We start from the raw sequence: 17,616 nt of genomic DNA, 5'->3' as shown, positions 1-17,616 counted from the left end.
CCAATCTCATTCACTGCACTCTTCATCTCTGATTAATTCTTTTTTAATATTTTGTCTCTGTAGTAAGGGTCTGCCTCATGTCTTCTATTCTTTTCTCAAGCCCAGTGAGTATCCTTATGATTGTTGCTTTAAACTCTCCATCAGACATATTATTTGTATGTGTTTCACTTAGGTTTCTAAACATGGCCTTATCTTGCTCTTTCATAGGGGACAAATTCCTCCATCTTCTCATTTTGTCTAGGTCTCTGTCCTCTTCTCTGTTTAGAAAAGGCAATCATGTTTCTAATTCCTGAAATTAATGGCCTTTAAGGAAGAGTTATGTCTTTCCCAGGGCTTGCCACTTCAGGGAATGTCTTTGGTTTGTGCTATGTGCACTCTGCTATTGTGTTCTGTCTCTCCTTCAGGCCAGTCATCTGCAGAGTTTCTCCTCTCCTGCTGCAGGCAGTGTATGGTCCTTGGCCAGTTGTGGTGATTTTTTAATTCCATGTGCTCTGCACTGTTTTTGAAATGAGACCTGACACTCTCCCCACCAGAACCGAAGCCCTGTAGAACTCTCTGTTTGAAGATGTGGTGTGGGCAGTGGTTTGTGCCGGTCTTCTGGAGGAGGAACGGAGGCATGTGTGACTAAGAAGGATAGTACTGCCAGAGTGTAGGGTGGTGGGGCTTGGTGTAAGCAAGTTGGGCATCCAATGTTGGTGCTACACTGATTCCCACAGGTGGCTCTGTGTTTATGCTGAGGGACAGGGTAGGAAAATGGTGCCAGAAAGCTCCTTTCTTCCTGGAGACTTGTCTCCATAAACGCTACCTCTCAGGGACACACTATGAGAGAAGTAAATAATCTCCCCATGTGTGCCCCAGGCATTCTTTGATTACTGTTTCCATGATGTCTAGCCCTGTGTTGTTTGCCTCCCTTCTCTTCAGGAGCAGCATGGTGCCCTCAGGCTCTATCCCAGCCAAGCTTTCTGACCTCTAGGCTTTAGGGGCACCTGAGTGTCTCAGTCAGCTAAACAGCTGCCTTTGGCTCAGGTCATGATCCTGGGGTGCTGGGATCAAGCTCTGCATCAACCTCACTGCTCTGCAGAGAGTCTGCTTCTCCCTTTGCCTGCTGCTCCCCCTTGCTTGTGTGCTCTCTCTCTCTGGCAAATTAATAAATAAAATCTTTTATGAAAGATGAAACTCCAGACTTTAAGTTCTGCTTGTTGTAAGAACTCATAAATTTCAGCCCTTCTTATTTTCCAAGACAATGACTTTGGGGAAATAGTCTCTTTGTGTGAACACTCTCCTTCTCTTGCCCTATCCACAACTAGGGCTTCCTCCCCTCTGCTGCACCCACAATACATTTCTCCCCTAAAATGGGTCTCCACACTTTCTACCTTCTTCGATGTAGACTCTTCTCTATCTGTAGGTGTGGAATTTTTTCTGTCAGTTTTCAGGTTGATTTCTGGGGTATTTAGGATGATTTGATAGTTATCTAGCTGTGTTCATGGGATGAAGTGATCTCCTACTCCACCACCATCTTCCTCTGTCCAGAGAAGATTGTTTAGTATGGTACATGGGTAATCCACAGAACCTACCTTCTGGATCATGATACATTGGAGCCATTAATCTTATCCACATTTCAAAGGTAGTGATGGAAGTAAGCTAAGACCAAAGGCTGAATTCTTTCTTGTCATGAATACAGGGATGAGGAAGTATTTCCTTAAAAGCAGAATCTAGTGGAATGAGTAAATCTGTTGAACTAAGCTATAAAAATTACAGTAAAAAGTAGTCAGATTCACAGCATCATTCTGATAAACTAAGTCAACAAGGTGAATGTAGGAAGAAGCAAGTGTCTTGGAAAACTGGTGTTGGTTGTATACCCATCATTACTCTAACTCCGTAAGAAGTAAATAAATATGGTGAAAGTATTGGCAAATAATTTGATGTGGTCATGAAGCTGTCTTCTTTACTCCTAAATCTCCTTCAGATAGTGCAATTATCAATGCTGGATATTGTGTTAAGCAAGGAATGGTGATGAAGCAATTGGAAGAGAAGATATTTTTTTTTTCAATTGGATGAAAACACAATAGGCCACTTCAAAGCTAAACTGGAAAAGGAAACTCTCTGATAATACCACTTAAAGAAGATCATGAAGTACAGGAATGTAGACAGAGCAATGTAATGATGAGGGACAAACTCTTCAAAAGTGTAACATTGTTTTGAACTTTCTGTGTGCAGGCTGATAGCCCTGAAGAGATGCATACTTGGATTAAAACAATCTCTGGGACTTACTCAAAAAAAAGCAAGTCCCAGGACTTAGTACTTACAACTGGTCATAGAATGTTGAGTTAACCAAACTGCTTTTTACAGTTATGGTAACTGACTTTGTCAAAAGTAATGCAAATTTTCTCTACAGTCATCAGGTTATAAATGTGTATTTTTTAAATGATAAATTATGATAAAAAAGAACTTCACTAATTGAAAAAATCACATTAAGCTGTCTTCTAAAGATTAATTTACTGAATTGGCTCTAGAGTTTCAATTTCTATGTTTTAGGTATTTGGAAATTTTTTATGCCTCACCGCTTGAAATCGCCTTTGTTCTCAGAGTACATACAAACTCATACATGCATATGCATTGGATAAACTCTACATTACTATAGTTTGCATGGAATTTTAAATATCAGGTGAAATTTAGCCCCCTCTTAGAAATCTATAGTGTTTTGTTAATTTGTATCACTTTGTTTTCAAAGTTACTTGTGTCATAAATAAACACAATATACTAGGGACTATATGGCAGTGCATTTGGAATGGCCATATTTTAAGGACATACTTAGATTTGATTTAGGTGGAAACAAATTGAAATTAATATTTACAACTGGTAATTATTTCACTGCAGTTTTTTTTCACTGCACTTTTATTATTTTTATTTATTTTTATTTTTTATTTCTTTTCAACGTAACAGTATTCATTGTTTTTTGTTTTTTTTTCATTTTTTTAAAATTTATTTTCAACATAACATTATTCATTGTTTTTGCACCACACCCAGTGCTCCATGCAATCCATGCCCTCTCTAATACCCACCACATGGTTCCCCCAACCTCCCACCCCCCGCCCCTTCAAAACCCTCAGGTTGTTTTTCAGAGTCCATAGTCTCTCACGGTTCACCTCCCCTTCCAATTTCCCTCAACTCCCTTCTCCTCTCTAACTCCCCTTGTCCTCCATGCTATTTGTTATGCTCCACAAATCAGTGACACCATATGATAATTGACTCTCTCTGCTTGACTTATTTCACTCAGCATAATCTCTTCCTGTCCCATCCATGTTGCTACAAAAGTTGGGTATTCATCCTTTCTGATGGAGGCATCATACTCCATAGTGTATATGGACCACATCTTCCTTATCCATTCGTCCGTTGAAGGGCATCTTGGTTCTTTCCACAGTTTGGCGACCGTGGCCATTGCTGCCTTTCACTGTACTTTTAATAAAGGATTAAATATGTACCCTTTGTTACATTTAAAATATTAGTTTTATGAATGTGTGATATATTCAACACTAAATAAATACAATTAAATGGAAGGTGAGAAGACTATGCTGTTATTGGTTTCAGTGAAATTCAGTGAAAAAAACTAAACTTGTCAGACTCCCAGACAAAATATTAAGTATGAAAAATGTTGCATTCTGCTAATTAAATAAATATAAAGAAACATGACTTTATATTTTTATTTTCTACATTTTCATTTTTTGTCCTTCTAAAATATGTGGGATAATTCCTAGTGTTGATTGAGAATATACACTGAAATAAAAGGATAAAGCTGGTAGGTTTTCTTTTAAACACAGTTTAGTTGCAACTGGACCACTGCATTCTAGTTTAGGCTGACTGAATCTTCAGGTGGCAAAGCTGCCAAATTCAGCTTTGGTGACCGAACTGGTTTCTTAGTGGAAATGATTGTTAAATGTCATTGCTTTGAATTCACTCCTAAAAATGCATTGTCTTGGATTAGGAAAGACAAATTCCATATGATTTCACTCATATGAGGAACCTAAAAAGAATGAATGAGTAAAGAAACAAAAAACAGAATCAGACCTATAAATTCAGAGAACAAAGTAATGGTTGTCAGTGCGGAAGGGGGTGAGGGGAAAAGGGCAAAATGGGTGAAGGATAATGGGAGATGAGTATTTCCAATTATAGAATGAATAATTCATGGATATAAGAGGCATAGACTAAAGAATACAGTCAATGATATTGTAATGGCATTGTCGTGAGCATAACATCATGCGTAAACTTTCAAATCACTATGTTGTACACTTGAAACTGATGTAATGTTGTGTGTCAACTATACTCAAAAAATTTAAAAAACAATGAAATTAAGATGCATTGCTTTAGGAAGGAACTTGAACATGTATACTGCATGGCTCATGCTTCTGCTCTGTGTGTGTGTTTTGTTTGCTTTTCAGCAAATAAAGTCTCACACTGAGTTACTTAAAAAAATTTGCAGAACCTTAATAATGATTCAAAGACCACAAAACTTTAGCATAAGCATAGTTTAATTTATTAGGCTGGATGGTGGGTGCATGGGCTACATTGTACAATTCTCATATACATTTTTTAAAAATTAAATTTATTTTAATGAATTTGAATGAAAACTTCCTTTTCTTTTGGTTTAAATATTCAAGCATCAGCATCTTTACTTCTGTTGCATAGTTCAAGTAACAAAGAAATTATTATGAGCAATGGGCTAGACATTGTGCTAGATTCTTGGGGTACAAAACTGAAAACACACACAGTCCCAACCTTTTCTAACAGTCTAGTGAAACAATAGTAATAGTTCAAATTGACTGCATGTTTATGTAGTATTTTTGAGTGATGGAAGTATTTTAAATGGGTCTTATTTAATTTTCACAATAATGTTATGAGGTAGGTATAAATTTTACCCTGTTTCTGAGACAGACAAATTCAAAAGCTTTTCTAATCCCAAGTTCACCCAGCTATTAAATAGCTGAGCTGGAATTTAAAAGGATGTCAACCTAGTTCACCATGACACTAGTTAGCCTCCCAAAACACATCATTTCCATGTAAGCAGGGAACTCCCACATAATCTAGAAGTTGATACTACCTAGCAAGCTGTATAGATGCTGCGGCGCCAGAGGACAGGCACTTTGACCAACCATCCAGGTATGACGTCAAGAGACACTGCCAAGGAGACACGTGATGAACTAAATATCCCTATGCTTTATTTAAAAGATCAAAACTGGTGAGGTAGTTCTGACTTACAGATTTACAACAGTAATTTCAAGAAGTACCAAGAATTCCCTCAGAGAAGATCCTAGAGAAGGAAACTTCATACTGTTTGTCCAAAAACAGACTCAAATTACAACAGTGTATGTTCCAGTGCCATGGCAGCAGTGTGGAAAGCATGACGTCTTCATTCTGCATTTCATCTTGATCTGTTGCCTAGCTGGACTTGCACCGATTTTTTTTTCTCCCTCCCCAAAACTGAAGAACTTCATTGAAAACAATGACTGATAGAAACTCCAGATTTTTGCTTTAAAGTCAACTGACAACATCTTCCAGATTTTCCTAGTACTGCACATTTTTTTCACTATTTTAAAAACTCTGAGTTCCAAAACCAAATTAACAAAAACTTTGCTGGCAAAGATTCTGCTCAAAGATCTAGCCATCATACTACTTATATTTCTAAATTTCACATCTGTACCTTTTTTTTTTACTATATTCCCTATGCTGTACATTACATCACTATGTGTTATTTATTTTATAACTGGAAAACTGGGGGTACCTGGGTGGCTCAGTTGGTTAAGTGTCTGCTTTTGGCTGTGTAATGATCCCAGCGTCCTGGGATTGACCCCTGCATCAGTCTCCCTGCTCAAGCAGGAAGCCTGCTTTTCTCTCTCCCTCTGCCTGCGGCTCCCCCTGCTTGTGTACTCTCTCTCTCTTCCTCTCTATCAATAAAATAAGAAAAACCTTTAAGAAAATTAACTGGAAAACCATACCCTTTGATCCTCTTCACCTATTTTATCTATCCTTCCACCTCCTCCACTCTGGCATCCATTAGTTTGTTGTCCGTAACTAGCTATGTTCTCTGTATCTATGAACAAAACTCATAGATAGTTGATAAATTTGTTAGATTGTTAGTTTGTCTTATATTTTAGATTCTTCATATAAGTTAAGCCATACAATATTTGTCTTAGTCTGTCTGGTTTATTTCACTTAGGATAATACCCTTTAGGTCCATCCATGTTGTCAAAAATAGGAAGATTTGGGGGCACCTGGGTGACTCAGTGTGTTAAAGCCTCTGCCTTCAGCTCAGGTCATGATCCCAGGGTCCTGGGATCGAGCCCCTCATTGGGCTCTCTGCTCAGCAGGGAGCCTGTTTCCTCCTCTCTCTCTGCCTGCCTCTCTGCCTACTTGTGATCTCTGTCTGTCAAATAAATAAATAAAATATTTAAAAAATAGGAATATTTCATTCTTTCTTGTGACTAATATTCCATTGTATGTATATATGACATCTTTCTCACCCATTCATCTACCAATGGACATTTAGGTGGCTCTCATACCTTAACTATTATAAATAATGGTGTAATGAATATTGAATATGGGATACGTATGTCTTTTCAAATTAGTGTTTTCATTTTCTTTGGATAAATACATAAAAGTGGAATTGCTGAATCATAATGTAGTTCTATTTTTAAATTTTTGAGGACCCACTGTACTGTTTTCCATAGTAACTGCACCTATCTACCGTCCTACTAATAGTATATTAAGGTTCCCTTTTTTCCACATCCTCCCAAACACTTGTTATTTCTTGTCTTTTTGATAATAACCATTCTGATAGGTGTGAGGTGAAATATCAAATTGTGGTTTTGATTTGTATTTCCCTGATGGTTAGTGATGTTGAGCATCTCTTCATATGCTTGCTGACCATCTGTATGTTTTCTTTGGAAAAATGTCTATTCAGGCCCTCTGTCCATTTTTTAACCAGTTTATTTTTTTATATTGAGTTTTATGAATTCTTTGTATATTTTGGATGTTAGCCCCTTATCAGCTATATCATTTGCAAATATCTTTTCCCATTCAGCAGTGTTTGTTATTGTTGTTTTGTTGATGTTTTTCTTCACTGTGCAAAAGCTTTTTAGTTTGATGTAGTCCCATTTGCTTATTTTTGCTCTTATTATCTTTTGCCAATTGGCAAAACTGCAAGATGGTTTTCAGCCATAGAGAGCTCATTGAGGCTGGGAAACTGGCAGAGATGGTGCAGCACACACCATAGATGATATTGGTTCACACTAAGGTACTGGAGGTAGGAATTGCAGTTAGTTATTAGCTAATTGAGGATGATGTAATGTTCTCAGATAACCAAATTCGGGGCAAATAATTTCTAAGGCATTGTCACGAAGATCCAAACATTGGAGTTTTACAAGGGACCTAATGGCTTTTGAAACCACAACTGTCATTTGAGTGAAGGTACAGTTCCACAGGATTTGGAAGCTTCTGAGCAAGGTTTTCTGGAAAGTTTGGAGGCCATGATTAGATATCAAGCATACTGCAGCACTACATCTTGTAAAAATTGGTCCATTTCTCGGTGTTGGAAGAGCCAGCGCTCCAGATGCAGGTGGCGCTGGATGGCAAGTTCTCTGTATACATTTTTATGTCTTTAACATGTTATATAATACTTTAAATTAATGATCATAAGAACTCATATTATTTAGTTCTATCTCTTCCTGAACTTATAATGTCATTTCATAATGCCTTTAACATACGCTAAGTTCACTTTAACAATTTTCTCATGTATTATTCAGATACAAGTTGCTTTTACATAACGAACCCTGGTTTATCATGTACACTATATTGCACTCATGTTTCCAAATTTGTACCTAAGGTAATTTAGCAATACATAGGTCTATCTAAATGACAAGAGTGAAATATTAAGTGTAGGATAGAAACTTTAAACCTAAAAAACTATACTGGGCACAGACGGTGGAAAAATCATTAAACAAAGAGGGAGCAGGGGACACTTGGGTGGCTCAGTCAATTGAGCGTCTGCCTTCTGCTTGGGTCATCATCTTGTCGTTCTGAGATCTAGTCCCACATCAGCCTCCCTGCTTGGTGGGAAGCCTGCTTCACCCTCTGACCACTGCTCCCCCTGCTTGTGCGCTCTCTCTCTCTGACAAATAAATAAATGAATATTTTTTAAAAAGAGGGAGTGGGCTTTCAGTATAAAGTCCAGAAAGTGGTGCATTAAGAAGAAAATTTGAACATTTAATTCCTTTTGGTAGGAGTGATGAGTATGTTAGGATCATTGACATAAGAATCATAACTCATAAGAGCTATGACTTACTGTGCACGAACAAACCTTATTATTAGGATTTTATCCCATGTAGATAAGAAAAGAACATGTAGACAGAAAGGTACCAATCATTGATCCACTTGCAAACTAAAATTCTTATTAAAAATCACTTGTTGGTTTATGGTTCTGGGACAAGACAGATTCCCACTGTACAAATAAAACTCTATACATGATACCTAAAAATATAAAAGAAGGCCCTGGAATGTGGGGAGAATGTCTTATTACCCCCCCCCCAACTCAACAGAATAAAACAACACAGGTCTGGCATTTCCCAAAGCCCAACCTATCAATAGCAGAAAGCCCAGATATGTTCATCTCTCCCTTGAATTGAAGTACTATCACAAATACCAATGAAGTCTGGTGGAAATGGCCAGGAGGATCTATCAGGAGACCTGCTGATAATAAGCAGTGGGGGGAAGTGCTTTTCTTCCCTGCTAGGCTACTTTCCCTTGCCAGAGACAAGGGGCAACAAGTAGCTCTATCCAGGAATCTTCTTCATCCCCAGGGCCAGAGACATCCATAACAAAAATTTTAAAGCAGTCATTATAAAAATGCTTCAACAAGCAACTTAAAATTCTCCTAAGTGAAGGAGAACAGAAATTCTCAGTAAGAAATAATAATGTAATAACTGAAATAGGAAAACTCTGCCCAAGGTAAGCTCAATAGTAGCATGGTGAAGACAAAGCATTGTGTCAGGGAATTGAGGACATATCAATAACATTTACGCAATGTGGACATAGAAATAGAGTAAAAACAAACAAACCAGAGCCTGAAGAATCTGTGACAAAATTTTTTAAAAATCTAACTGCATGCTGCTATTTATAAGAAACTTCAAATTCAATGACATAGGTTGATTATAGTGAAAACAGAAAAAATACATAATGAAAGTATTAACAAAGGGAAATTTTTTGAAAAAAATCGATAACATTGATAATCCTTTCACTAGAAGAGCAAAAATAAAATGAAAGAATACACAAATCACCAGGAATGAAAGAGGATGTATTATAGATCCTACATAATTAAAAAGATAATAGGAAATATTACAAACAATTTCATACTAATAAATTTGACAACTTAAAAGAAGAAATAACCCTCAAAAGTTATAACTCAACCAAGATAATATACATAATCTGATCAACTGGTTAGTCCTATAACCATGAAAGATTTTGAATTTGTAATGAAACACTTCCAGGAAAAGAAATTTCTATGCCAGGATGGTTTCACTGAACAAGTCTGCCAAACACTTAGATAATAATTAATGCTAATTTACACAATCTTTTTCAGAAAATAAAAGGGAGGGGAATACTTCTTATAATAATTTTATGATTTAACTATTACTCTAATTCCAAAACAAGACAAAAGCAGCACACAAAAAAAGAAAACTACAGAGCATTATTTCTCATGAATATAAATGAAATAAAACAGCAAACTATTAAAAATAAAATACAAAAATACAAAAAAAAATAGAATTCTACACCTCATTACTGCATTCACAGCATGTAATGGCCCATTGTTAATGTTTGACACTGACTTGTGGGACAAATGAATTGATTAATTAGTTAATTCTTTTTTCAAGGTTTTATTTATTTATTTGACAGAGATCACAAGTAGGCATAGAGGCAGGCAAAGAGAGAGGAGGAAGCAGACCCCCTGCCAAGCAGAGAGCCCGATGTGGGGCTCGATCCCAGGACTCTGAGATCATGACCCGAGCCAAAAGCAGAGGCTTAACCCACTGAGCCACCCAGGCGCCCCTAATTAGTTAATTCTTATGGACCATTCCACTCCACAGTCCCAAAGTCAGCTCAAGCGCAACATGACTAAAAATTGACTTATTAATGTATGTATTCCTAGTCCCACTCTGCACAATGACTAGAACATAGCCAGTAATACTACAAATAATATTTACTGAAAGAGTAAATGCATCAACTAAAGATAAGCTAACTATCCACCACCTCAGCCTCAAATCAAAGGCTATACAAAATGGCAAATGGCATAGATTCTGGAGTCAGATAAAATTGCATTCAAATTCAGTTTTGCTATTTATCAAATGTGTGAACAGAAACAAATTTTTAACTCCTCTGAGCTTCCAGAGAACTTTTTCTCACCATCTACCGTCTGACTGCTAAGTCAATGCCATATATTTTAGGCTTTTATGGGTTTTGTTTCTGTAACATTCCACTTCCAGTACCAGTAGCTATTTTAGTCAGGCTAAGCAAGATTAGGTTGTTGTAATAAAATACAGCAAGATCTCAGTGGTTTGACATTTATATCTTGCTCATTGTACATGTTTTTCATGGATCAGAAGGAGTATTTTCTCTATATTATCCTACTTGGGGACATGGGATAATGGAGGCTACAACTTCTAAATCTTCACCAGTTAGAGCATCAGGAAGAGGAAAACATGAAGAAACATTCATCAGTTCTAAATTGTTCCCAAAATAAATGACACTTTTTACCTCCTTTTATATTTCATTTATAAGAGAAAGGAGCATAGCTATGCTTAACTTCAAGAGAGCAAGGAAATGTGACACTTCCCATTGCACGGAATTTCCCATGTTTAAAATTGATAAAGAGTACTAATATTTATTGCATCTTTAAATATTTAAAATAAATATTTTTAAATATTTATTATTATTTAAAATACTAATATAAATAAATAATAATATTTAAAATGAATTAAATAAATAATTAAAATGAATAATAATTTTTAAAATAAATATTATTAAGTATTTGCCTTACATGGCATATATGACACATTGGCAAACTCTGTCAGCTCTACCTTCAAAATGAACCCTGAATCTGTCCAAATCTCATCTCCTGCAATAATAACCTTTCTCACAGATTGAGATTTTCAGACAACAGATGCCGACATGAAATTAGGAGTGCAAAAACGATATCAAGAGTATAACTGTAAGTGTTCTCCAAGCAACAGTACCAGAGATTGCTTAAAAGGAATTGGTTCACTGACAATGGCTGTTGCTAATACCATGGTCCATACCCCTGCACTCTGGCCCAACTGCCCTTCTTGTTTAAGTTTACCTCAGCCCAGTGAGGCAGGCCCTGCCCACAGAAAACTAGCACAAGCCCCTGCCCACACCATGGCCCTAAAGTGTAGGGTCTTAGAGGTCAGCAGACATGGCTGGCTCTTGGAGTGAAGGCAGACAAACAACCTGAAGGCAGACCAAGGAAAAGGTGATCTAAAGAACAACTGGGACACACAAGGGTAGAATATATGAGTTCTAAGTGAAACACATACAAATAACATGTCTGATGGAGAGTTTAAAGCAACAATCATAAGGATACTCACTGGGCTTGAGAAAAGAATAGAAGACATGAGGCAGACCCTTACTACAGAGACAAAATGTTAAAAAAGAATTAATCAGAGATGAAGAGTGCAGTGAATGAGATTGGAAACAGGCTTGATGCAAGAACAGCAGGCTGGAAGAAGCAGAGGAACAAACAAGTGACATAGAAGACAGAAAAATGAAGCTAAACAAAAGAGAGAAAGAGGAATTATGCAATGTGAGAATAGACATAAGGAATTCAGTGACTCTGTCAAAGTTAATAACATTTGTATTATAGAAGTCCCAGAAGAAGAAGAGAGAAAAGGGGGGCAGAATACATATTTAAGGAAATAATAGCTGAAAACTTCCCTAATCTGGGAAAGGAAATAGACATTCAGGTACAGCATGCATAGAGAACCCCCATCAAAATCAACAAAAGCAGGCCAACACCAACACATATTGTAATTAAATTTGCAAAATATAGTGATAAAGAAAAAAAATCTTAAATGTAGGAGGACAGTAGTCCTTAACTTACAAGGGAAGACCCATAAAGTTAGCTTCAGATATCTCCACAGAAACTTGGCAAGCCAGAAGAAACTGGCATGATATATTCAAAGTGCTGAATGGGAAAAATCTGCATGCAAGAACACTCTATCCAGCAGGGCTATCATTCAGAAGAGAAGGAGAAATAAAGAGTTTCCAGACAAACAAAAACAAAGGGAGTTCATGACCACCAAGCCAGCCCTGCAAGAAATATTAAAGGGGGCTCTTTGAGTGGGAAAGACAGACCAAAAGTGACAAAGACAAGAAAGGATCAGAGAAATCTTGGGAAACAATGACAAAACAATAATAAAAGGGCACTAAATACATATCTATCAATAATAACTTTGAAAGCAAATGGACGAAATGCTCCAATCAAAAGATATAGGGTATCAGAATGATTAAAAAATAAAAGACCTACTTGTATGCTCCTTATAAGAGACTCCTTTCAGACCTAAAGACAAATGCAGATTGAAAGTGTGGGAAGGAAGAAACACTCATCAAACAAATGGATGTCAAAAGAAAGCCAGAATAGCAAAACATGTTTTAGAAAAAGTAAACTGTAAAACAAATCTTTTTTTAAAAGATTTTATTTATTTATTTGACAGAGATCACAAGCAGACAGAGAGGCATGTAGAGAGATAGAGAGGGAATCAGGCTCCCTGCTGAGCAGAGAGCCTGTGTGGCTCCATCCCAGGACCCTGAGATCATGACCTGAGCCGAAGGCAGAGGCTTAACCCATTGAGCTCCAAAAAAATCTTAACAGAAAACAAAGAAGAAAATATGTAATCATAAAGGGGACAATGAAACAACAAGATATAGTAATTGTAAATATTTATGCACCTAACATGTGAGCACCCAAATGTATAAAACAATTACAGACAAACATAAAGGAACTAATTGAGAATAATACAATAATAGTAGGGGACTTTAACACCCCACTTCCATCAATAGACAGATTATTGTAACACAATATCAACAAGAAAACGGTGCCACACTGGACAAGATTGACGTAGATATATTCAGAACATTCCATCCTAAATTAGCAAAACACACATTCTTTTTGATTACACATGGTATACTCTCAAGAACAGATCACCTACTAGGTAATAAAACAGGTCTCAACAAATACAAAAAGATTGATATCACACCATTCACCTTTTCTAACCACAACATTATGAAACTAGAAGTTAACCTAAAGAAAAATTTTATAAAGACCACAAATACGTGGAGGTTAAACAGCATGCTACCAAACAATGAATGGACCAACCAGGAAATCAAAGAAGAAATTAAAAAAACATGAAAACAAATGAAAATTAAAACACAAAGGTCCAAAACTGTTTAGATGCAGTAAAAGTGGTCCTAAGAGGGAAGTATATAGAAATAGAGGCCTACCTGAAGAAGCAAGTAAAATTTCAAATAAACAACTTATACCTACAGAAGCTAGAAAAAGACCAACACAGCTGAAAGCCAGCAGAAGGAAAGAAGTATTAAAGCTCAGAGCACAAATAAATGATATATAAGCTAAAAAAAAAAATAGAACAGATCAATGAAACTAGAAGCTGGTTCTTTGAAAAAACTTAAGAACATTGACAAACCTCTAGCCAGATTTATGAAAAAGAGAAAAGAAAGGACCCAAATAAGAAAGGATAAATAACAAACAACACCTCAGAAATTCAATTATAAGAGAATATTATGAAAAACTATATGCCAACAAACTGGAGAACTTGGAAGAAGTGGACAAATTCCTAGACACATGTAAACTACCAAAACTGAAGCAGAAAGAAATAGAAAACTTGAACAGACTGATAACCAGCAAAGAAATTTAATCAGTTATGAAAATCTCCCAACAAACAACAATCCAGGGCCAGATGGCTTCACAGGCAAATTCTACCAAACATTTAAAGAAGAGTTAATACCTTTTCTTATGTAATGATTCCAAAAAATAGAAGAGGAAGGAAAACTTCTAAATACATTCTCTGAGGCCAATATTACCCTGATACCAAAACCAGATAAATGCTTCATTAAAAAAGAGAACTACAGGCCAACATCCCTGATAAATATGGATGCAAAAATTCTCATTAAAGTACTAGCAAACTGAATGCAACAGCACATTAAAAGAATCATTCACCAGGATCAAGGGACATTTATTCCTGGGTTACAAGGGTGTTTCAATATTTGCAAATCAAACAATATGATATACAACATTAATAAAATAAAGGATAAGAACTATACGATCCTTTCAATAGATGCAGAAATATCATTTCACAAAATGCAATATCCGTTTGTGATTTTAAAAAAAAACCTCAACAAAGTGTCATTAGAGGGAACATACCTCAATATACTAAGGGACATATATGAAAAACCCACAGTGAATACCATAAATGGGGAAAAACTGAGAGTTCTCCCTCTAAGGTCAGGAACATGATGGGGATGTCCACTCTCACCAATATTATTTAACACAGTACTGGAAGCCCTAGCCAGAACAAACAGACAAGAAAAAAAATAAAAGACATCCAAATTGGCAAGGAAGAAGTAAAATTGTCATGATTTGCAGATAACATGGTACTCTGCATAGAAAACCCTAAAGAGTCCACCAAAACCTGCTAGAACTGATACACAAATTCAGTAAAGTTGCAGGATACAAGATCATTGTACAAAAATCTGTTGCATTTCTATACACAAATAATGAAGCAGCAGAAGGAGAAATCAAGGAATCAACCCCATTTACAATTGTACCCAAAACCATATAATACCTAGGAATAAACCTAACTGAAGAGGTGAAAGACCTATATTCTGAAAACTATAAAACACTGATGAAAGACATTGAAGATGACACAAAGAATGGAAAGACATTCCATGCTCATGGGTTGGTAGAACAAATATTTTTTAAATGTCTGTACTCTTGGGGCACCTGGGTGTCTTAGTCATTTAGTATCTGCCTTCAGCTCAGGTCATGATCCCAAGGTCCTGGGATCGAGCCCCACCTTGGGATCCCTGCTCAGTGGGAAGCCTGATTCTCCCTCTCCCACTCTCCCTGTTTGTGCTCCCTCTTTCACTGTCTTTCTTTCTGTCAGACAAATAAAAAAAAATCTTTAAAAAAATCTGTACTGGCCAAAGTCATCTACACATTCAAAGCACTCCCTATCAAAATACCACCAGCATTTTTCACAGAGCTAGAACAAACAATCCTAAAATTTGTATGGAACAACAAAAGACCTCAAATAGCCAAAGCAACCTTGAAAAAGAAAAGCAATGCTGGAGTCATCACAATTCTGGATTTCAACATATATTACAAAGCTGTTGTCATCAAAACAGTATGTACTGGCACAAAAATAAACAAATTGGTCAATAGAATAGAATAGAAAACTCAGAAATAAACCCACAACTATATTGTCAATTAATCTTCAACAAAGAAGGAAAGACTGTCCAAAGGGAAAAGGACAATCTCTTAAACAAATGACGTTCAGAAAAATGGACAGCACCATGCAAAAGAGTGAAACTTGACAACTTCTTTACACCGTGCACAAAACATAAATTCAAAATAGATTAAGACCTAAATGTGAGACCTGAAACCATAAAAATTTTAGAGAAGAACATGGGCAGTGACCTCTTTGATATTGGCTATAGCTACTTCTTTCTAGATATATCTCCTCCAGCAAGGGAAACAAAAGCAAAGATAAATTATTGGGACTTTATAAAAATAAAAAACATCTGCATAGTGAAGGAAATAACCAAGAAAACTGAAAGGTAACCTATGGAATGGGTGAAGATACTTGCAAATGACATATCCAGTATAGGATTAGTATCCAAAATATATAAGGAATTTATAAAACAAATAATTCAATTAAAAATGAGCTGAAGAGATGAAAAGACATTTTTCCAAAGAAGACATACAGATGGCCAACAGACATATGAAATGATGCTCAACATCACTTATCATCAGGGAAATACAAGTCAAAACTATAATGAGATATCACCTCACACCTGTCAGAATAGCTAAAATCAACAACACAAGAAACAACGGGTGTTGGTGAGGATGTGGAGAAAGGAGAACCCTCTTGCACTGTTGGTGGGAATGCAAACTGATGCCCCCACTGTGGAAGACAGTGCGGAGATTTCTCAGAAAGTTAAAAAAAGATGTATCCAGGGACCCAGCAGTTGCACAACTGGGTATTTACCCAAGGAATACAAAAGTACTAATTCAAATGGATACATACACCCTTGTGTTTATAGCAGTAGTTCTTTCAATAGTCCAATTATGGAAACAGCACAAGTGTCCATCGACTGATGAATGGATACAGAAGATGTGGTACATGTATACAATAGAATACTACTCAGCCATAAAAATGAGTGAAATCTTGCTATTTGCAATGATGTGAATGGAGCTAGAGAGTATTATTCTAAGTGAAATAAAGTCAGTCAGAGAAAGACAAATACCATATGATTTCACTCATATGTGGGACTTAAGAAACAAAAGAAATCAAAAGCAAAAAAAGAGAGAGTCAAACCAAGAGATAGACTACTAACTATAGTAAATAAACTGATGGTTACCAGAGGGGAGGAGGATGGGTGGATGGGTTAAAAAGGTGACGGGGATTAAGGAGTGCACTCATAATGAGCACCAGGTGTTGTCTGGAAGTGGTGAATGACTATATCAGATCCTGAAACTATTACAATGTATGTTAACTAACTAGAATTTAAGTAAAAATTTTTAAAAAATAACTATCTTCTCTGGTATCCAGTATGAAGTACCTTCGAAGAAATTTCCCACTGTTTTCATTTTCCTTGATGTCTTATAAAAATCACAAATGTGACTGTGACATTTCACACAGGTATTCCTGAGCTTGAAGATCACACTCCTTGATTTTGGGTGAGTCACTTTCAACTCTGGCACCATTCATTTGCACCATTAAGGAGTGAACCTAAAGTATGATTCTATGGCACAGGGCAGAATCCACTTCTGACTCAGGGAGTCCAGTGCTTGCTAGCCCCTCAGCAGACCAGCAGTTGCTTCACACCTTGCCCAGCTGCTCTTCAAGCCAAAGTGCACTGTAGTCCTCCACCTGTCTATGGCCCTCCACCCATGCAGCTCCCATGTCATTGTGGCTCATGCCCTCATAGGCATAAACTGCTGGCACTATGTACATGTTCCTGTGCTGTCTCAGCCTCCACATGGCGGCAGAGAATCCGGAGCCCATGCTCGGAGTACATGAAGACTCGTAGTTCTGCAAATTTTGAGTACCACATAAAGATTATGGATATTGTTGTCAGGCCTAGGTTCTAGTCCAAGTTTTAATTGATCCAGACAAGTCATTTAACCTCTTTGAGACTCAGTTTCCTCATCTATAATAATGTGGTAAAGATAGCACCCTTTGTTCAAGGTTTTTGTGATACTTAAATAAGATCATTTTGTTAATTAAGATGCTTTAGCGCAGTGCCTGGTAC

At 36.7% G+C, this 17,616-nt stretch overlaps 1 pseudogene; it reads left to right on the top strand.

The window, feature by feature from the left end:
- LOC116862448 overlaps nucleotides 1-2,331 on the top strand; it is a 16,697-nt pseudogene extending 14,366 nt beyond the window's left edge.
- Nucleotides 2,332-17,616: the final 15,285 nt, after the last annotated feature.

This window comes from Lontra canadensis, unplaced genomic scaffold, assembly GCF_010015895.1.
Source record: "Lontra canadensis isolate GAN:19392208 unplaced genomic scaffold, GSC_riverotter_1.0 scaffold244, whole genome shotgun sequence".
Taxonomy (NCBI): Eukaryota; Metazoa; Chordata; class Mammalia; order Carnivora; family Mustelidae; genus Lontra; species Lontra canadensis.
This window is presented reverse-complemented; position numbering and strand designations above follow the sequence as displayed.